The sequence below is a fragment of the Neofelis nebulosa genome, chromosome 3 (assembly GCF_028018385.1).
Source record: "Neofelis nebulosa isolate mNeoNeb1 chromosome 3, mNeoNeb1.pri, whole genome shotgun sequence".
Classification (NCBI taxonomy): domain Eukaryota; kingdom Metazoa; phylum Chordata; class Mammalia; order Carnivora; family Felidae; genus Neofelis; species Neofelis nebulosa.
The window spans coordinates 181,570,537-181,593,717 of record NC_080784.1 but is presented as its reverse complement, the minus strand read 5'-3'; the positions used below and the strand labels follow the sequence as shown (position 1 = coordinate 181,593,717).

General features: G+C 35.4%; 1 pseudogene; it reads right to left on the bottom strand.

The window, feature by feature from the left end:
- Positions 1–1,556: 1,556 nt before the first annotated feature.
- Positions 1,557–1,652, bottom strand: LOC131508212 (U6 spliceosomal RNA; annotated as a pseudogene).
- Between the last annotated feature and the right edge of the window lie 21,529 nt (positions 1,653–23,181).

The following is a 23,181-nucleotide window of genomic DNA, read 5'->3' as shown; positions in this document are numbered from 1 at the left end:
AATGTTATTATGCTTTTATTTTAAATTCTACTCATTTCTTGCTGGTATCTAGAAATGTGATTGACTTTAGTATATGAATTTTTCCTCTGTAAACTTGCTAATAATTGCTTACTAGTTTCAGGAGTTTTGTGTGTTTTTCAGATTTTCTACATAGATGATCACATATCATCTTCACACTAAGCCAGTTTATATTTTTCCTTCCTATTCAAGACACCTTTTATTTCTTTTCCTTGTTTTATTGCATTGACTAGAATATCTAGTATGATATTTACAAGGAGTGATGAGAGGGCACATCTTTGTCTTCTACCTCATCTTGTGGGAAAACTTTAAGTTTTTCATCATTAAGTAGGATGGTAGCTATAAGTATCTTTAGATATTCTTTGTTTTTGGGGTTCCCCCCCCCCCACACACACACACTATTTTACTTAAATTAGAGTGCAGTACTGGTTTCAGGAGTAGAATTTAGTGATTTATCACTTACCTATAACACCCAGTGCTCATCACAACAAATGCCCTCCTTAATGCCCATCCCCTATGTAGCCCATCCCCCCACCTAACTCCAGTAGCCCTCAGTTTGTTCTCTATAGTTAAGAGTCTCTTATGGTGTGTCCCCCTCTGTTTTTATCTTATTTTAGTTTTCCTTCCCTTCCCCTATGTTCCTCTATTTTGTTTCTTTTTTTTTTTTTTTTTATGTTTATTTATTTTTGAGACAGAGAGAGACAGAGCATGAATGGGGGAGGGTCAGAGAGAGGGAGACACAGAATTGAAACAGGCTCCGGGCTCTGAGCTCTGAGCTGTCAGCACAGGGGCCCGATGCAGGGCTCGAACTCACGGACCGCGAGATCGTGACCTGGCTGAAGTCGGACGCTTAACCGACTGCGCCACCCAGGCGCCCCCTCTATTTTGTTTCTTAAACTCTGTATATGAGAGAAATCATATGGCATCTGTCTTTCTCTGACTGACTTATTTCACTTAGGATAATATACTCTAGTTCCATCCACATTATTGCAAATGGCACAATTTCATTTTGCTTGATGGCTGATATATATATATATATATATATATATGTATATATATATATATATATATATATATATATATATAGACACACACACACACACACACACACACACACACACGTACCACTTCTTTATACATTCATCAGTCTATGGGCATTTGGGCTCTTTCCATAATTTGGCTGTTATTGATAGCACTTCTATAAACATTGAGGTGCATGTACCCTTTTGAATCAGCATTTTTACATCCTTTGGTTAAATATCTAGTAGTGCATGTGCTGGGTCATAGGGTAGCTCTCTTTTGGATGTTTTGAAGACCCTCCATACTGTTTTCCAGAGTGACTGCATCAATTTGCATTCCCACCAACAGTGCAGAAGTGTTCCCCTTTCTCTGCATTGTCACTGACATCTATTGTTTCCTGAGTTGATCCTTTTAGCCATTCTGACACGTGTGAGATGGTATCTCACTGGGGTTTTGAGTTGTATTTCCCTGATAATGAGTGATGCTGAGCATTTTTTCATGGGTCTGTTAGCCAAAAAAAAAATATGAAACTCTTCACAAATTTGCGTATCACCTTTGTGCAGGGGCCATGTGAATCATTCCAATTTTAGTATATGTGCTGCAGAAGCGAGCACTAGATATTCTTTACCAAGTTCAGGGAAATCCCCCCTTTTTCTAGCTTACTGAGAATATTTATCATGAATGGGTACTAGATTTCATCAAATCTTTTTTTTTTTTTGCATCTAGTGCTTTAACCATGCAATTTTTCTCTTCTAGCTGTTGATGTGACAAATAACATTAACTGACTTTGCATGCCGAACAAGCTTTGTGTGCCTGGTGGACATTCCACTTGGTCTTAGTATGTAATTATTTTTATACATGGTGGGTTTCAATTGTTTAATATTTCACTAAAGATTCTGCATCTATGTTCATGAGAGAGCTGTAGTTTTTTCTGATTGTACGGTTTTTGCAGCAGGGTAATGTTGGCCTCAGAAGGAGTTAGGAGGCATGTCTTCTGCTTTTATCCTCTGAAAGAAATTGTGGAGAATTGGCAAAATTTCATCCTTTAATGCTTGGTAGTATTCACCAGTGAACCCACCTGGCCTTGTTCTTTCTATTTTCATAAGGTTATTAATTGTTGATTCAATTTCTTTAATAGGTATATGCCTGTTTCAATTATCTGTATCTTCTTTGGCAAATTATGCTGTTTTTAGGGATTGGCCCATTTCACCTAGGTCTTCAAACTTGTGGGTAGACCAACTGTTTTAAGCCAGGTTTTCTAACATACAAATATGTAACTAATCCTAGCTCAACTTAACTTTTCTCCCAGCAGAATGGGCCTAGAACCCTATTTCTAAACAAAAATAACGATTCAAACAAAACAACCATTTTTCTTCTTTAAAAAGGAAATTCTAGTATAATTATCAGGTATCTCTAAAAAAAGTCATCTGTCTTCAATTAAATACAGTCAAGTTGCATCACAGTTGCCTTTTACTTACAAAATTAAATTATAAATGGAACACACTAACAAACACAAGAGATAGAGACAAAAATTATTTTATTCATTATGTATTTATTTATTTTAAAGATTATTTATTTATTTTGAGATAGAGAGAGAGAGAGAGAGCAAGCAGGGGAGGGGCAGAGAGAGGGAGACAGAGAGAATCCCAAGCAGACTCTGCACATTAGTGCAGAGCCCATAGCAGGGCTAGAACCCAGGAACTGTGAGATCATGACTGGAACCGAAGTCAAGAGGTGGATGTTCAACCAACTGAGCCACCCATGTGTCCCAGAGAAAAATATCCTTTTAAATGGTGTAGGATATATTCCCCAACATTCGACTCAATAAATAAATGTCTCAGAATTGTGAAGAACTAGAATGGAAAATTGCTTTTCCATTACTTGGCCTCGGTTCCTACATATGTCCCACAGTGTGAACTAATCATCATACTGAGTGGGTTTCTAGTATTTAGATATATGTATTTTTGAAAATATGGCTCCTGAATATAATCCAACTACTTCCTTTAGTGTTCAATTTGAAGAAACTACAACTTATTCTAAGGAATAAGATGGAAAATGTATCTACAACTTCATGCTGATTTGAACTTAACGAGAGGAAATGTTTGGGGCTTTCTTTTTTTTTTTTTAATTTTTTTTTTCAACGTTTTTAATTTATTTTTGGGACAGAGAAAGACAGAGCATGAACGGGGGAGGGGCAGAGAGAGAGGGAGACACAGAATCGGAAACAGGCTCCAGGCTCCGAGCCATCAGCCCAGAGCCTGACGCGGGGCTCGAACTCACGGACCGCGAGATCGTGACCTGGCTGAAGTCGGACGCCCAACCGACTGCGCCACCCAGGCGCCCCTGTTTGGGGCTTTCAAGGCTATTATTGACTCTCCTTCTCACACATACATTATATATTATATATATATGTATATATATAGCGTATATAATTGTATATTTATATTATATATAATATGTGTGTGTATTTGACTTTATGATTTTACTGTAGCAAACCAGCATAACTACTAATCTATAGCCCGCTGATGGATATCAGCTATAAATAATATGCAAGGTATGATGATAAAATAATTCAACTTAGTTTTGGCCAAACCTATTGATAAACAAGTGTGAATTAGCACTTGTTTTCTTATCTCAAAATCTATATATATTAAGATATTTTCTAATTTCTCTTTTTGGAATATCCTTTGAAGCTTGCTCAAATCATTTAAATTCAATTAATCTTGGCAGGTGGCCATTCTTAGCAAGTAGGCTTGGTTTCTAGTAATAGTAGAAATTCGTCTCATGTAAGTGTTAGGCACTTAAAATTGACAAAATTATTTTAAGACAAAATGTGTGGTGCCTCTAAATTAACAAGACTTGCTTCATTCTTATGGCTCATAATCTAGTTCTGAGAACAAGTCACAGGAATAAATTTCAAAGTGCTGATGGGTCCTTCGCTGGAATTAGTCAATAAATACCACGACCGTTGTAAAGAAGACAACACATATTGGATGTAACAGTTCTAATACATTTGCTTAAATCTTCACTCTCTGGTAGCCAAATACCTTCTACTTTATTTTAAAAAAAAATCTTAGTTTTTTGTAAATGAGCAGTATGAAATAGCTATACACCTTCATCTGCATGATGTTTCTAAACTCACGAAAATAAGGCAATTTTCCTCCCCACCTCAATCCTGTTCCATCTAAGAAAAACTTTCCCCCTCACTCCTATTCCATCTAAGAAAAACTTTCATGCAGGTAATTGTTTCTTATGATTTATTTTCATTTTTTCAATATTTTAAAAGTTTATCTATTTTGAGAGAAAGTGAGCATGAATGGGGGAAGGGCAGAGAGAGAGAGAGAGAGAGAGAGAAAGAGAATCCCAAGGAGGCTCCAAGTTGTCAGCACAGAGCCTGACGTGGGGCTCAGACTCACAAACCGTGAGATCATGACCTGAGCTGAACCCAAAAAGTCAAACACTTAACGGACTGAGCCACCCAGGCACCCTATTATGGTTTCGTCTTCTGCAATTCTCCAAAAGAAAGACCACAATATGTCCTCATGTATCAGCTTTATAGAGAATGTACACCGGGTATGCCCTTATTTTTCTTTGAATCTTGGACTATAAAATCAGAAGAGTTTCATAAAAAGTAGGACTGGGGGTAGTTGAAGTGAGTGGGGCACTTACTTTGGGCACAAAGTTTAAGGAGTTCAAAACATTTGGTAACCAAGATAAATAATATTTATGCATTATAGCTATAATATATAAAAATAGATATGACAACATTTATATTTTATAAGTGTATATTATGTATTTGTATCTTATAAATTTATAAATCTCTATTTGAATTTTATCACATAATATTTTAAGCAAACTGTTAAATCAAATTTAATGAAAAAAGCCAATAATGTACACATTTTCACATCTTTAAATAAAAATTGGCTTATTCATTTGTTTTGTCACACTATCATATTGCACAAGGAAATACTCCTTTATAATCAACCTAAAGTTCCTGGTCTATGTAGATGTTACGTTTTAGCTGGATGGCTTTATGAAGGTTAACATGTCTGTGTGGGAACAGATTGGATAATATCAACTCTGATATATAGTAACATCTTTTTTTTTTAATTATTGTAGAAGTTTCATTAGCTTTTTCCAATTGGTTCTAAACACGGGAGAATATTTTGATATGTGTATACAAGGAAACACGTTTTCCTCACACTCCAAATTTTTTCACAGCTGCCTCTTGCTAACAAGCACTGCTAGAGGGATAACATTTTAGCTTCCCAAAGGTTATGTGTATGGTGTGCACCATCATCCTGTGTTATATTATGAAGAGTCCAGAGAGTAATTTTGGTAGAAATCAACTCAAATGCCAGTTTAGTGGCAGTTTATTGTGGTTTTTTTAGGTAGACATATTGTTTCAGAATAATGTGAAAGTATCCGAGAACAGAAATAATGGGAAAGCACAAATACCAAGAGGTAAATACTATGGGGTACCATTCTAAATAGAAAATTCTGTCTGTTCTTCAATATTTAAATAAGTTTGCTGTTTATTCAGCATATGACCTAATTCAAATTATTTACAATTCAAGTATTTGTGTCTACTGTGGATCTTGTTTTGGCTGTTTAGTCTAAAATGGTTCCCCTTGTTATTTCTTGTATACTGTATACAACCTAGATTAGCATAATCACTGTGATTAACATTAATTAAGGAACAGAAATGAAAATGGTTGCCGAAAGCAGTTTGGATGATATGTACAATGGTAAAATTTTGTATTGCATGAATACTCAAATTATAACATTTGACTTTAGTTCTAAAATCTCTGAAGCATTAGTGGGAGAATAGAATTTAGGGCATAGATGAATATACAAATGTAGGCTAGACAAAAACACAGATGTGATCTATACAGAATATACATTGCTGTACTAATATATTTAACTGGGAGGGACAGTAATATTATTGGTACTATAGACTTTATAATTATGCTAAGACGTGAGTCAATCCTAGCCTTAATTGGTAGCTGAGTAATTGTAAGTTACTGTCTTCCTCCAAGGCTCAGTCTTCTTGCTTGTAAAATGGTATATTAATATAATTTACTCAGTAGGGTGGTTGCAAGTCTTAAATGTAATTATAAATGCAAGTTTTTTTGCATAATGTTAGACAAATGATAAATGTTTCCTAAATATTATCTATGGTATATCACTTCTCTGACTTCTTTTTCTGTTTCATCCCTTAAGGTCATATTTGTGTTCACAAATCTGCATTTTATTTCAAATTCCTTCCACTAATAGCTTTCGCTGTTTGCACTGTTTCTGGATTTCACACCAGTTTAAATTGGATAACTCTACCTCAAAACACAAAGGATATCCACATCTAAAATATTAAATTTGGGACACATGATAACAAGACTGATCTTGGGGATCATTTTTTAATGTATACAAATATTGTACACATTATACAATGTGTGCACATCACAATGATATTCACATAAAAGTAATAGGATATTGTATGTCAGTCATATTTCAATAAAAACATCAATTTTGAGGGGTGCCTGGGTGGCTCAGGTGGCTGAGCATCTGACTCTTGATTTTGGCTCAGGTCAGGATACTAGAGTTGTGGAATTGAGCCCCATGTCAGTCTCTGCGCTCGAGCCTGCTTGAGTTTCTCTCTCTCTCTCTCTCTCTCTCTCCCTCTCTGCCCCTCTGCCCTGTATGTGCTCTCTCTAAAAAAACAAACAAAACCCCCCAATTTTGGGAAGATAGCTAATGCAGTTCATTACTGACAGCTAAAATTTATATGTATATTCATTTTATATATATATTCAATTCAAAAACTTAAATGTAAACACAGTTAGGAGAGTAAAACTACTTGTTGGCTTAAGTTTTCTGATAATCAGATACCTTCTGTGATCATTAACAATAAAGTCATGGAAAGAAAATTGTCCGACTACTAACCATACAGGAAGTTTGATTAAGCTTCTGCATCGTGACTATAGACGAGATTATCCTTCTTTCTGTTATCAATCACTAGGAGAAATTGGCTAGACTTACAAACATTTCCTAACCTTTGTCTACCCAAATTTAGAAGTAAAAAGTTGATAGTGCCGGTTCAACTATGCAGTCATATCAAGCAGAACCTAGGATTTTTCCTTCTTTCTACTCTCTATGGTTCTCATATTTTTGGTCTTTTAGTTTTAAATTTATTCCTTCATGGTTACAAGAAGGATGCTGAAGCTCCAGATATCAAGACCTAGTTCTAAAGAAGAGTGCAATAAGTCAATTTCTCATGCGATTTTCCTCTTCGTGAAATTACTTTTGCACAAAGACCCTTAGCAGAATTTTCCTTCATCCCTTTCATGATAAAGGGTGGTAACCACTCCCTAAACAAGAGGTTTTAGGCCTACTGTCTCCAAGATCAAGGGATTTCTCCAGATGCCTTAAGAAAATCAGGTCTCTGTTAGCAGGCAAGTGGTGTGTGAGCAAATATTATGCCTGTCACATAGGGCTACACACACACACAACACACACACACACACACATACACACAACACACAATTTAACTCTATACAACATAGCATAATGTTTACAAAGAAATATCATCTCCCTTCACACTAACTTCCTAATTCTTATTTTTTCATTTGGCTCTGAAAATGTTAGAAATTGTTAATAAATATTAGAGTGGTAATAAATTACAGTTAATACTTCTTTAATCCAAGTTCTTCTAAAACAGGTTCTATTGGAGATGAAGGCTTTGCATATTCAATTTTGAATACATACCTGGTTTCTTGAGGTAATTGTTATATCCCTCCACTTCCCATAAACAAATAAGGAAAATAAAGAGCAAAAAGGAAAAATACACACAGGGAACTAGATGATGAATACAAAATACATGTCAAGCATACCAATCTCTTAAAGGTTGATCACGATATTGGCTTTAAGCTTCTTGGCAACCAACAGGAAAAGGAAAATCTATCAAGTCAAGACATTCATATTCTCCAGAAGACAAACATGAACTCCTGATTCACAGGAAACCCAGATACTCTGGAAACATCCAAAGGCATTTCCCCAAGGTTCTGATAAAAAGAATAATGTATAACCCAGTGAATCGTGGTTTCACTAACATCCTTACAGCAAACACAGGGCTGCATTTCTCAGGCGCAATTTCTTATGAGTCCCTTCAACTTGAACAATAGCAAACCACCTAAGTGTAATTTAGTAAACACAATTCTTGGTCAGGGGCCATAGACCTGGCAAATCCTGGAACAGGAAGGATAATAGAACAACGTGTAAAAAAATCCGTCTTCCCCTCTCTCCTTTGCAAATTCATCTTCATAAATGAGAGTAACAGGACAGGAAATGTACAAACAAATCTATCTGGCCTCACAGTTGGCAATATAACTGTGGTCAGTTTGAGTTGGTTTATTATTTCTAAAGTTCTCAAGGTCTCAACAAGCTAATAGTTTTCTTGGGTTTGTGTTGGTTGGATTTTATCATCTATTAAACAGCACATTAAAAATTTTTGAGATAGAACAGAGACTGAAAGCTTCAAGCAGTCTCAGAACAAACCATTTCACTTATTTTTTTAATTTACTTTCTTATAAATATTTCCTAAAGATAAATCAAAGATTTTAGCCATGAAAAACTCTGCTGAGCAATAGTGTGTCAAAAGTTTACCTTTGATCCTGACCACTGACTTTTATATCTATAAGTAATTAAATATTTAAGGAGTTAATTCATTTCCAACCATTAATTTTCATCTCAGGTTAAGTGGTTTGTCTGTTTGACTTAATTTCAAATTACCAGGACCTGAACTTAGACATCATTTGGCAAAAGATAAAAATCTCAAGGGTCCAGGAGCCCCAATAATTAATTTCTCTTATGGAGGTGACCATTCAGGCTGCATAAAGAGCATCTTTTCAGTGTAACTTTTGAACCTTCCACAACACATGTAAAGACAAAAAAACAGACAATGTATAAGACTTATGAGTTATGCTATTGTTTTTCAAAAGAGCTTTATTTTCACATTATAGCGTATCTAACACTTAAAACTTGATCCCTAAGTTTCTTTTGTTTCTTTTATTTATTTGTAAGTCTTGTTTCCTTGGAAAATATCATTATTTGTTCATATTGCAATAAAAAAAAACTTTTTTATTAAATCGCTGTCAGCTTATCTATTGCTTGCCTCCATATTTACCTTGGAAGCACTGAAAATGTCTTTGAGCAGTTAAAGCAAAAAATTACTACTTAGCTTAGCAAGTTAGAAATGTGAATAAAGGCATGCGTATTAACTTCAAAAGGTCACCAAAATTGCAGGTGCAAAAATGCAGGTGTAAATAATTAACCTCTTGAGCAAGCAATTGGTTGATTGCAGGTGCAATTAGTGAAACAGAAAAAAAGAAGGATGGTGGAATCTTGTTGAAAACTTAATTTCAAGTTGTATGAGTTTTCAAAATACATTGCAATCAAGTTAAAAGTGTCAACAATTAAACTTGCTAACATTTGGCTTTAATAGCATCTGTCTATTTTATGGTGACAAAGAAAAGCAAACATTTTATTGAGGAAAACTATAGGGTTTTCATTTAATGTCTCTGTCAAAAAACGCTTGTAACTCCTCAAGAACTAGGTTCCTCTATATTTGGTTATAACAAAGTTGAAAAAAGAAAAAAAAAAGTCTGGTATCTGAATCAGTGCTTACTACCACGTTGAAGACTTAAGATCCAGTAGACAAAATCCATTTCTTCCCTCTTCCCAATATTCCAGAGTTATTTCTTTTTGAAACTGAATAACCACCAGAAAGAGTGTAACTGTGTAAATTATCATCTATTTCCTTCCCTTCCAGGAACTCAAAAGAACAAGAAAAAAATTATTTTAAGAAAAACTAGAAGAAAGATACAATTCACAGGCTTTAAAATAAGAACAAGTCCTACTAAAAACATCTAAAATAGGGCAAAAAAAAATGGAACTGGAGGAAGTAAAGTGAACTAAAAAAAATAAAGAGTAGGGAAAGGGCCAATTGGTGACTGATCTCAGACAAGACCAGTAAAACACATTTCCTGAAAGCAAGGGGATCATCATGAAGTGAAAAAACGGAATCTCTTGTAGACAATAAGAGAAGTGGAAATTGGGGTGAGGAGGGCCAACAGGAAGAAGCTTCTGGGCGCTAAATAATAGGAAAAGAGGATGCAGAGAGCTACACAGAGTTTAACAAAGTTGCATTTGCAAGATGATTCCGTCACAAATCAAAGGGAAAAGAGCTTTGTTTTGTGAAGCCTGCAAGGTGACCCTGGTGTCCTACTTACCATAAACCCCATGTAATCCTTCTGAAAGGGGGCCAGTCACAGAAAAGGCAAACTGTTCAATGAGGGGTGATAAGAAAAGTAGCAAGCACAGCATCAAAGCCAAGATATAATAAGCAGTTCGAAAAATAGATGCAGAATTTTTAAAAAGACAAAACAAGTGCACCCAGAATTTCTTATTTTGAGAAAGCAGATGGAAATTTTAAACTAACATTATACTAGGAACTTTTAAGAAAAGAATGAAGCCTCCTTGATCATCTCTTTGCAGGAAAACCAAGCAGCAGAGATGAAAAGCCTCAGGAAAGTGATGAGAGGTAATGAGATGCAACAAAAATGCTGAAATCAGAATGGAAGAGAAGAAATAAACAACATCATTATCAAAATAAAATGCAGAAGGATTTAGAAGCAGGAAGGACAATCACAATATAGGCAAAAAGAGTAGAAACAAGAAAAGTGGTAAGAGAGAGAAGAAAATCATCATAGAAGGGGTATGTGGGTGGCTCAGTCGGTTAAGCCTCCAACTCTTGATTTCATCTCAGGTCATGATCTCTTGGTAGTGGGATCAAGTCCAGTGTCACTTGGAATTCTCTGTCTCCCTCTTTCTGTCTGCCCTTCCCCCAACTCTCTCAAAATAAAAAAACAAACATTTATGGGGTGACTGGGCGGCTCAGTTGGTTAAGCGTCTGACTTCAGCTCAGGTCATGATCTTGTGGTCAGTGGGTTTGGGCACCACGGCAGGCTTTGTGCTGACAGCTCAGAGCCTGGAGCCTGCTTGGGGTTCTGTGTCTCCTTCTCTCTCTGCCCTTCCCCCACTCGCACTCTATCTCTGTCTCTCAAAAATAAATAAACATTAAACATTTTTAAAAAAGATAGTAACTATAGGAGATGAACACAGGAGGCCCAACATACAAACACATGTGTGGTACCCAGTGAAGAAAGCCAGAAAAAATACTGTTTCATTAAGAGTATTTAAAGTATAAAAGTCTATTTGAAGGTAAAACAATACATTTCAAGAAAAATAAAATAAAAATTTAAGACTATATAGTCAGAGTATAAAAACTATGTTTTTAGGTCAAGTGTGACAAAAAATTGTCCAGAAATGGTCAACATCAAGATGCATCAGAATAAAATAAAGGAATTTAAAGGCAGAATCTCTTCAAGGGGAAAAGCTGAGGTTAGCCTTATTTTCCTAGAGCAAACTTCAAACAATGAAGACAGAAGCAACCTCCATGATAGTGGAGACAACTGTGAACCCAGATTTTGTTTATACCAAAGCACCTTTCTGGAATAAAGACTCTGAGAACTGTTTTGACTATGTAAGAATCCAAACTAAATCACATCTAGATAAATTTTTTCCCTTTTATATTGGCAAAAATCCAAAAGTGTATCAATATAATCTGTTAAATAAAGAGATAATTTTTATATGCTAAATATAGGAGGATAAATGGTACAAATTTTGTGGAGGTCATATTAGCAAAATTAATCAAAACTGCCTTTACATATCCACTTTAATCAAACAATTCTATTTTTAAGAATACATTCTACAGATAGCATTGCACCAGAGAAATGATGCATGGAAATGTTATTTATTGAACAATGTTTGTCATAACTAATGATGGAAAAGAAAATAGATGTAGGGGGTGCCTGGGTGGCTCAGTTGGTTAAGTGCCCGACTTCGGCTCAGGTCATGATCTCACGGTCTGTGAGTTCGAGCCCCACGTTGGGGTCGGGCTCTGTGCTAACAGCTCAGATCCTGGAGCCTGCCTCAGATTCTGTGTCTCCCTTTCTCTCTGCCCTCCCCTACTTGCACTTTATCTCTGTCTCTCTCAAAAATAAATAAACATTACAAAAAAATTAAAAAAAAAAAGAAAAGAAAATAGATGTCTACCAAATTAGGACTATTTAGATAAATGTGGTTCAGTCACAGAATGGAATACTATACAACTATAAAAATGAATCAGAAAGCTCTTTATGTGCTAATATAGAAGGATTACTAGAAACATTATGTGGGGAAAAACTAAATACAGAATAGCATGATTACTCTATATTTTGCATAAATATATAGAATTTTATACTAATAGTCTGCATAAACACAAGAATTGTTTTTTTTTTTTATTTTTTTTTAACGTTTATTTATTTTTGAGACAGAGAGAGACAGAGCATGAACGGGGGAGGGTCAGAGAGAGGGAGACACAGAATCTGAAACAGGCTCCAGGCTCTGAGCTGTCAGCACAGAGCCCAAGGCTGGGCTCGAACTCACAGACCGCGAGATCATGACCTGAGCCGAAGTCGGACCCTTAACTGACTGAGCCACCCAGGCCCCCCACACAAGAATTGTTAATAATGGTCACTGTACTTTTAGGAGAGGTAGCAAGGAAATGAGTGAACATGGGACAGAGATGAGAGATACTTTTAATTCTACACTAATTATTTTATGTAGTTTTCAAAATTTATCGACTCAGAATAAATTACCTATTCAAATAGTATGGAAAGATAATGCTGTTTCAGATACTATTTGCTAAGATCAATCAATATAGTTTAATACTGAAAATTGTTATCTGTCTTGCCAAGTTTTTTGGTAAAGCAAGATAAGACACACTTCAGTAAATATATTATATTTATATAGTTTTGTTTTTTGTCTTTGTCCTTTTGTAAGAGTTTGATGAGGTACTTTTTCTTTGGATTCTCTGTATAACACTTCATTGTTTCCCTTTAGATTACATTCTTAGGAATTCCCTAGTAGACTCTGAGCACCTCATGGGCAGAAGCATTTCCTATCATGCTCATACATTTCCTGGAAGAGTGTCTGGCACATTCTAGGGGCTTAACATACACTTGATAAAAGAATGAATTCATGTGGGAGTTAATAAACAAGGACCCCTTGATGCCCTGGGGAAAACAGGCAAACGCGAATGTCTGTTTCCTTTTTAGCCAATCTTCTCCTCTTTCTGTTAACAACATCTCTCCAGGTCTGTGTTCTCATCCATGGGGTTTATTTCTTATTCCTAGTGCTTGCTGCTGTGTACTCAGCAGAATCCCCATTGAAAATCGCCTGTATCTATGTCAACAAGTTCCTCTGATAACCTAACATATTCTGATATGATAACAGGATAGGTCTAGAAGGGCATACCTAGGTTATTTACGTTTATTTTGATGAGGGTTTTTGGGACACAATGTCCTTATATTCTAGCTTTTTTTAAAAGAGATTACTAAAAAGGAGGATTTCAAACCAGATGGGAAGAGAATTGAATAAACAGCAGATATAATCTTGGGATGAATGTCAAATTAAACTTCTTTATGTGGCCACTGCTTTTTGGGGGCGGGGGGAGGAGCATACAGTTAACCTTGTTCACCATAACCCTCGATGCAATGGCATTCTGTCAGTTAGTCTCAGGACTGGCCCTGATGGGATTCTCACAACCTCACAAGGCAGTGATTCCTTGCTCAGCAAGTCTTATTGAAAGCCCATGTAATAAAATATAATCAATTTTCCCATGATTTTTGTTTAATACTCCTTGGTCTACTCTTTGGCTTTCAAAATAAGACATCCCTCCACAGCAAAGCTTTTCAAATATTTCAAGGAACTGGTATCCTGTCCTTCTTTTTTTTTCTCTGTTTTCCTTTTCTTGTTCCTTTACATTTCAGAAAAGTGAGTTTCACTATTTTTTGCAAATTTCTGAGTCTCTATATTCTTAAATTTAACTTGTGGAATTTGATTGGTTCTATCTTGGCTAATCTGCCTTCAGAGAAAACTCATATAGACATTTCATAGAGCCTTGAAAAATTGCTTAATATGAAAAAAATGTTGATGCTATTATGCATGCCTTCCTAATAAACTGAATTTCAATTCATATGCTTTAAATATACGTCAAAGAACAGACCCATAAAAGTGCCATCACTCTCTAGTTTATTCACTTAGATGCTGAAATTTGCAGCCAGTTAACAAAATAGAAAACAAAATAACCCTAGAGTTCTAAAATTGCTTTAAAATATAAACTCAAGATACAGAAGTACTGATGTCATTAGCTTATAGCTAGTAGAAACAAACACTAATGAAAAGGTACTTTATTATAACCAGACGTTGGAAATGCTGTTAAAATTGAATTGGTAAAGGAGAGGGAATAAGTTATTAGATGTCAAAATATTACAATAAAATCATCTGTTCTATATCTTCATATTTTCTGCCACTATGTGACGTGGTATGCGTTTTCAGAAATCAATTCTGTATTTTGAAACCTCTGCATATGATGTCAAATGGTTGTCACCAGCTTGAACACACTAAGCACAGTCCTTCTAAAAGTAGATTGTATTTATGGGAAGCAGAGAAGTTATCATACTGGATGAAATGACCAAGCAACGGCAGCTAAACCCTACAAAGGGAAGAATTCCTTGTCCCTAAGGGTGTGGTACCAGCCAGTCAGCTGGTCTGGAAGCATGAAGCAAAAGAATGGGTGGTGGCTCTAAGCCAGAACTTTTCAAAGAGAAAAGGAAACAGAGAGTACTCCAGTTTATAGTCAGGCCAACCGTACAGTACATCCCACTCTTTCCAGTGGCCTTTTTTAATTTTTTAACTCCCAACCAAGAACTAAGAAAGAGTGTGAGAACCCTTCAAAAGACCTCTTAGAGCATATTATTGGAAAATCCTTGAGATATGTTTTTATAAGCCGGGGAGACAGATGACAGGAAACTCAAGGGGGACAAAAGGAAACATAAAGGAAGGGAAGGGAAGGGAAAGAGATGGCTTGGGGACACTTGAGAAAACGCAGCAAATGTATGACATTGTGTTATGTAAGTATAGAACCAGAGGACAAAAAAGCTACTGGATCCTTCTGATATTCCTGAATGTAAAGATAGCAGGTGTCTTAGGATATTTCACTGATATGTTTAGAAGGACATTTATATCACTCACCTTCTAATGTTCTGATATGAAAAATAGGGGCATTTACAGAGACCAGGCAATCTTTGAACCTAGTGTAGGTTCACACATATTCTGATTGCCAAATTCTTAATCCTTAAAGTCAAAGAGGATGAATGATGTTTTTAATTATCTAAGAGACAAAAATCAATCAGTAATCATCTCATGAAGAGCTTACAAATTTAATTCATCAAGCAGTTTTAAAATATTTAATCTGTACAGACCATTATGGTTATGACATAATCAAAATTGTTCTTGGGGAAATGGTTCATTCATTCACTTGTTTTTTATTCAACCATTTATTTAAAAATTTACTTGAGTAAATTGTTTCAAATATTCAAGGCACTAGATCTTGTCCAATAAAACATATAAAGTCCTTTTGAATGCTATTCAGTGGTATAAGTTAATTTTGAAATAAATATGCAAATTCCTTTCCGTGGATTAAATGTCATAATACCGTAATTTTGATTCAATAAAGGTTTAAGAATCATGTCAATGAGTCTTTATCACCATTTAATTTTCTCAATTAGGCATTAGACTCTTGAATACTTACTCTATCTTTAGTATACTAGGTATACATTAAAATTTTCACTTTTTTCATATAAAGAGTATTATGAAGAGATCACAAAAAATATGAGAAAAGGTCATCTAAGGGGACCACAAAGGTGGTTTTCTGATATGAAATTTTAGTAATGTAGTATTTTTAACAATACGACATGTTGCCCAAATTGTTAGGCTATGATCCTATACGGATTCCTAACTTTTAATCAACCCATTAGAATTCTACTGTACCAGAAACTGCTACTTGTCCAATAATATCCATTGTTTTCCTAGTCCGTTTTGGAAGAGAAAAACAAACTCAACTCTATTGGTCTTTTGTTACAATAGCTTCGATCATGCTTTAACTAAAAACTCAACTCTGTCATTACCCAGCTTTGGTAATATTGAGAAATTATTTAGTCTCTTTGCATTTCAGTGGGCTACATGTACTCTGGAGATTTTTGTCCAGCTCTGAAGTCCATGAATCTAAAGTTGTAAGTAAGTGGCTATGCAATTGTAGAAAATCATTGGTATTTCTCACCACAACCACCTCAGCCTCACAATACCTGAAGGGTCAAATTAATTTAGTGAAATAATTGTCCAAGTATTCCTTGGTAAGAAAATTTTCGTTTCAAAGTCTATCTCTCTTTGAATGATTTATATCGCCTAAGACCCATTCTTTGAAACTATGTGACATTAGCGTACTTCAGGTCATGACTACTGATTGCTCCTACACAGTATGTGTGGTTGCAATAGAGAAGGTCCCAGAGAAGTATGGGCATCATAAAGCAAGCTGAAGGAGAAAAACATTATTAGAGGAAAAGGTAAGCAGCAAGACTTTCTCTCACAAGAAATGAGAGAGAACAGAAGAGAAAATTTAATATTTGTATAAAGAATGTCTGGTCCAACACACTTAAGAAAGACCATGGTCATAGTGGATAGCTGACCATATTGTTGATTTTCAATAGAGTTGTTAGTGACTGTTGAGTTCAACTGATTACAGTATATTACTAATGAGGCCAAGGTTCAGTCCCCATGTGGGCCAGTTAACTGTGCTCTGTTTCATAGGCACACAGCATGCCCCTAACTTTGGCCAGCTGTCTCCAAATGTGTGCTCTTTGTCAAAAAGAGACCAGGTGTATATGGGTCAGAGAAAGTCTACTCTCACCGCTAGGAAAAATTCTCAAGGCAGATGGCAGGTCAGTGATGTCACGTTAGCGTATGAAGGGTGACATGTGTTCTCATATTGAAAAGTGAAGTGGAAATTTTTCAGTTATCCAATTGTAATTGAGTATTTCAGCTAGAATTCCAATGGAGTATTGTTTATACTGTCAACATGAGGGTCTGTGTGATTTACTAAAGGCAGGACAGCTCCAGAGGTCTCAATCTTAATGTCTTTGGTGAGGAAAGAGATACTCTGGCTTTCCATGTGACAATAATGGAGTGGTAGACTGGTGGTGAATGGAGTAATTAATGCTTCACTTAACAGGATAGGAAAATATCTAAACAAAAGTTCATTCACCAGACTCCTGACTTCTTTGGGCCTGTTACCCAGAGAAATAAAAACAGTCACATGGTGGATGAGTCTTATGTACATGATGGTAGAACAAAATATATTGATTTCATGAAAACCACTCATAATACTTAGTATTTGTATTGTAATTATTTGCTTAAATGTGTATTCCTTTAGTAGATATTGAATTCCACAAAGGAAACAAAATGTCTTGTTCATCTTTTCAATACTAGAACATAAGATGAAATATGGCACCCCATCCATAAATAGTGAAAGTTTTTGTAAGGCCATAGGGTAAGCACAAGATTGTATAACAGTCTCAATTATCCATAATATTAATTTTACTTTCAGAAATGTATTTAAATTCTGGTGTGTTAGAAGATTATTAGCATAAATAGATTAAATTAGATATGCAAGAGCATATTCCCAGGAGTAGGGAACACAAAAATAAACGTTCATTTAATCTATATAAATTAGAACAATTGAAAAATAAATTCAGTTTTACTTTAACTAGACTTTATCATGGAAATTAAATGGACTTCAGTTTTGTGTACATCTCAACAGAAACATTAGAGAAAAGGATTTGATTCATTGCTAGATTTTATGTGAAGTTAAAGAGGATGAAGATAAAACACAAATACACATTAATTAAATCACACAGAAATTTCTGGATGAAATAAAACAATTCTTTACAGTTTCTAGGTAATGGCAAAAGTGTTTCTGGCAAGGAAGCATAATTAACAGCAGTGTTAAAGCTTTGCTTTACATTCTTTTGGCAATTGGGTCTACTAAGTTGAAAGCTGTTAAGCAGAGTATTTGAGTTTCATAATAATTTGCATTTCACTTGACTGCTTTTTACTGTTGTGTAAGCATGAAACAGAGAGGTCTGGGTTCAACACAACAAATTACTGTACAAAATAAAAAAATTGCTACTCGAGCAGCTTTGGGTTTCCACTGGGTCTGTCATGCTGTGAGTAAAAAAGAAAGAAAAAGAAAAAGAAAGAAAATAAAAGAAACATTGATTCTTAAGAGGCATTTCAGCACCAGATCTGCACTATCAAAAATAGTCCTCGAACACAGAGTTATCTAGAAATTCAGCAGTTTGCAAACAAGAGCACTAGGGAGTAGTTTTTTTTTTTTTTTCACACTAAAATATTTTTGCTACACATCAGCAAGTCCTTGAGGAGAGCCTGCTGGCTCCAAAGTCCTGAAGTTTGCTATTGAAATAGCAAAGTAATAATATTTAGCCATTGCTAACAGGGAAGCCACGATGTGTCTGCTCTTTGTAGTAACTACTCTATTTGACCAAAATAGCTTAACCCCTGGAATCGAAAAACGTGACTTCATTTTAACACTTGTTTCTTAACCTTTGATACCCTTTCTTCTTCTTTTTTGGAAGTCCTAAGTATACACGGTTTACAAGTATCTATTCTTTCCATAGACATTAATCACAGAATATAAAATGCAAGATGAATGATTGCCAAAAACAGTAATTCCTATTGCGCGTGTGTGTGTTTGTGTTGGTGTGTCTACGAAAGTTTATACATTTACCATCAAATTCTGTGTTTTGGTTAAGAGTTGGCAATGATAATACTAGAAGCAAAGGGCATCTTGCTACAAGTGAGGGAATTATTATCTAGGTCTGTTGGTTCTCTCACTTACTAGAACCTGTGTTATTGCATAATCATGTCTGTGAAGTATTTAGAAAATTTCAGCTTCCTTTTTCCTAGGTCATCTTCCCTCCACATATTAACGTGGGCTTCAATATTTATGTTAATCTAATTAATCCATATGCCCGTAAAGTAACCTAAAATATTTTAAAGTTGTTTGACCTCTGACCTTATTTTAATGTACTTGTGATTTTCACCAGGATCCTGCAAAAGAACCGATATGCTTAAAATATAATTCCATAAGCAGATGGATCACAACTCTTTATTGAAGGAGCTCTCAAATCGTCAGCCTTTCAGATGACAAACCAAGCTCTTTAAATATTTGTTCATTAATGAAATAAAATGATATCAGTTTAATTCATTTCCATTTCATGTGTCCTGTGTTTCAAAGAAACTTTTTAATTCACACTTTAAAGGTTTCTCTGGAGCTCTGTGTCATAATTTCTGTTCTTTTTCTAACTAGATACAAATTAAGAAAGTCATACCAAATGAGGTGTTGGGCACCCCCTAAAATCTTTCTACTCATTTGATTGAGAATTTGGCTGTAAATTTCAGTGACTGCAAAATAACACAATAGATGCCACTAGCAGGACCCAAGGGCTTCGACATGTTAATGAAAGAGATTGTAGGTGTCAGATTGCTGATGGATTCCAGGACTATTTAGGGCCACTAAGAGCCTGTCACAGTGGGAGAAGCTGCTGTGTAACACTAGGTTTATCTTGAGACATTCAGACACAGAGATAAAATGCATATTAATCCCTAAGGATAAAACCGTCTTTCCTGTTGTATTGGATAAGGATCTGTTTTGTCAGAGTCAGCCTAAATGTGGGCAAGTGGAGAGAAATCAGTGGTGAATTATTGGGGGAGGGATAGGGGACACAGGAAAAGCTAGAAGAGTAGTAAATAGTGTCCACCTTTCTTTGTTTATACATCACAGTGCTGTCCTTTCATCCACCTTTACTGGGGCATCTGCATTTTGAGTAGTATAAATAAACTTGATATTTTTATTCTCTTCTAACTCCCTTTTGCCCAGGATCTGCTTTGGAGAACCTGCAGAGAAAGAGAGTAACTAACGGACATCTCCAAACTCCAACAGGCATCGGGATCCTTCACATTGAGTTCCTTGAGATTACAGACACTGTATTATTTTGTAGGCTTCCTCCATAGTGCCAAGCACCATATTAGGAAAAATAGGCACTGTGTGCATATTTGTTGAATGAGTACCCAGGGATTATGAGGTTTATACCTTCTGACTGATGCCAACAGTTGTCCCATATTATTTTTATTTTCTCTGAAAAGGAACATTGCTACAATCAGATCATAAGCCTTTAGATGAAGCAAAGCAAAGAATTTTTCTTTAATTAAACAACCATGTTCTGCTTGCCAATGCTATGCATCACCTGTTTTTACTTAATGTTTGCAAAAGCTAAATAAATGTACTTATTACAATACAAGGACATTAGCCTGGAGGGTGTCACAACAGGTGACTGTTACTCCCAGCAAAAGGAGGATTTGGAACAAAAATCCAAAGAATTATCTACTTATTTTGAATACTACCCCACCGGTTCTGCTTAGAAAAAAAGGTTAGATGACCTCTTACTTTCTTTTCAGTTACGATTACATAATGATAAATTTAGAGCCAAGGGGATTTTTTAAATATTGACTAACTTCCCATGCTAACAATGCAGTGTTGGAAACGTGTTGCAATGACTCTTTAGAAACTGTGCTCATTTTTCTAAGATTAATTCCATAAACATAGAGTTGATAAATGCTGGTTCAGACTCTTATATACTAGCCAGGAAGCAAATGTTTTCTACAGTTTAGATCTATTTTAAATATTTACATGCTTTACATGTCAACAATATTCTATTTTTCATGAAGTCTTCCGCATACTTACTCTCCTTCGCCAAGGCAAACGTAAGCATAATTTTTAAAGATGGAATCAAAGTATTTTTTAATACTCATTTCAAACTCTTTGCTGGTCATAGAAGTTTTTCCCTCAATGCCTGTGGGAATTTGTTTCACAGTAGAATCTCTAGCACACTTTCCCAAAAGTTCTGTACTACACTATGTGATAGTCATGCTTGTTGATTAGATTGGTTGCAATTTTACTTTTACTTTGTTTTGTCCATTGAAGTATGCTTTACATAAAAACAAAATGCACCTGTTTTAAGTGTTCATTTGACTGAGTTTGTGAAATTTATATGGCAATGCAACCACCATGCAGAGCAAGATACAAAACCTTTTCATCATCATTTCCAAAGCTTTTTGTGCATCTATAGTCAATTCCCATTCTCTAAGAAGCAATTTTTGAGTTCTTCCAGTCAACAAAATGTTTATTACTAATGGTATCTCATGATTATAAGACAAAACCGTATATCCTTTCTCTGTTGCCCAGTTAGGGGAGATATTTATTTACCTTTTTCAGGAATTGATAACATTATCAGAACTGGGCTCCAAAGTGTGCCACTCTACGGCCCTGGCACTAATATAGGAGTTTTCCAGGTGCTCCACATCCTGCCAGCATTCGGTATTGTCAGACTTTTTAATTTGAGATAAAGAGAATGTAATGATATCTCATTGTTGCTTTAATTGTTATTTTACTGTTTAACAACGTTGAGGATCTTTTCAAGACACTTGCATATCTTCTATTTCAAATGTCTGTTCAAGTAGTTAGGCCATTTTTCCTGGATTATTTGACATTCCACTGCTAATGTGTGAGAGTTATTTTAAAATGCTGGATACAGGTTTTTTTTTTTGGAATTATATTTCTTATGAGTTTGTGGCTTAGTAGTCTTAACAGTGCTTTTGATAAGCAGAAATTCTTAATTTTGATGAAGCCCAATTTATCATTTATTTATTTCGAGTACCTTTGTTGTCTAGGCTACAACATTGTCAACTATTTTAAGATTCCGAAGATATTCTCCTCTACTTTTTATCTCCTGGAGATCTGTGATTTTAGCTGTGATATTTCAGTCTCTGACTCATCTCAAATTAATTTTGGGGTATGGGACGAGATATGGAAGAATACTTTTTGATTTTTTTTTACTGTTTTTACAAAGCATTGTTGACTCACGGTGTTACATTAATTTCAGGTATACAACATAACGATTCAATAGCTCTACGTGGTATTCTATGCTCGCCCCAAGTGTTGCTACCACCTGTCACCATACAGCACTATTACAGTACCCCTGGCTACATTCCCTATGCCGTGATTTTATTCCCATGATTTATTTATTCCCTAATAGAAAGCCTGTATCTCCCACTCCCTTTCACCTATTTTGTCCATCCTTTCACCTCCCTCCTCTCTGGCAACCATCAGTTTGTTCTCTGCATTTATGGGTCTGTTTCTGGTTTTTGAGTGTGTGTTTATTTATTTATTATTATTTTTTTAGCTTCCACATATAAGTGAAATAATATATTTGTCTTTCTCCGTCTGACTTATTTCACTTATGTCACTTACTTTAGTCTCTTCAACAAATGGTGTTGGAAAATGTGGGCAGCAACATGCAGAAGAATGTAATTGGATCACTTTCTTACACCCATATACAAAAATAAATTCAAAATGAATGAAAGGCCTCTTTGTGAGACAAGAAACCATTAAAATCTTAGAGGGGAATACAGGCAGCAACCTCTGTGACCTTGGCTGTAGCAACTTCTTACTAGACACATCTCTGGAGTCAAGAGAAACAAAAGCAAAAATGAAATATTGGGACTTCATCAAGATAAAAAGTTTCTGCACAGCGAAGGAAACAACAAAACTAAAAGACAGCCTGTGGAATGGGAGAAGATATTTGCAAGTGACATATCTAATAAAAGGTTACTATCCAAAATCTATAAAGAACTTAACAAACTCAACACCCAAAAAATAAATAATCCAGTTATGAAATGGGCAGAAGACATGAACAGACATTTTTCCAAAGAAGACATCCAAATGGCTAACAGACACATGAAATGATGCTCAACATACTCATCATTAAGGAAATACAAATCAAAACCACAATGAGATACCCCCTCACACCTGTCAGAATGGCTAAAATTAACAACAGAGAAAACAACAGGTTTGGGTGAGGATGTGGAAAAGGGGAACCCTTTTACAATGTTAATGGAGATGCAAACTTGGACAGGCATTCTGGAAAACAATATGGATCTTCCTCCAAAAGTTAAAAATAGAACTACCCTATGACCCAGCAATTGCACTACTAGGTATTTACCCAAAGGATG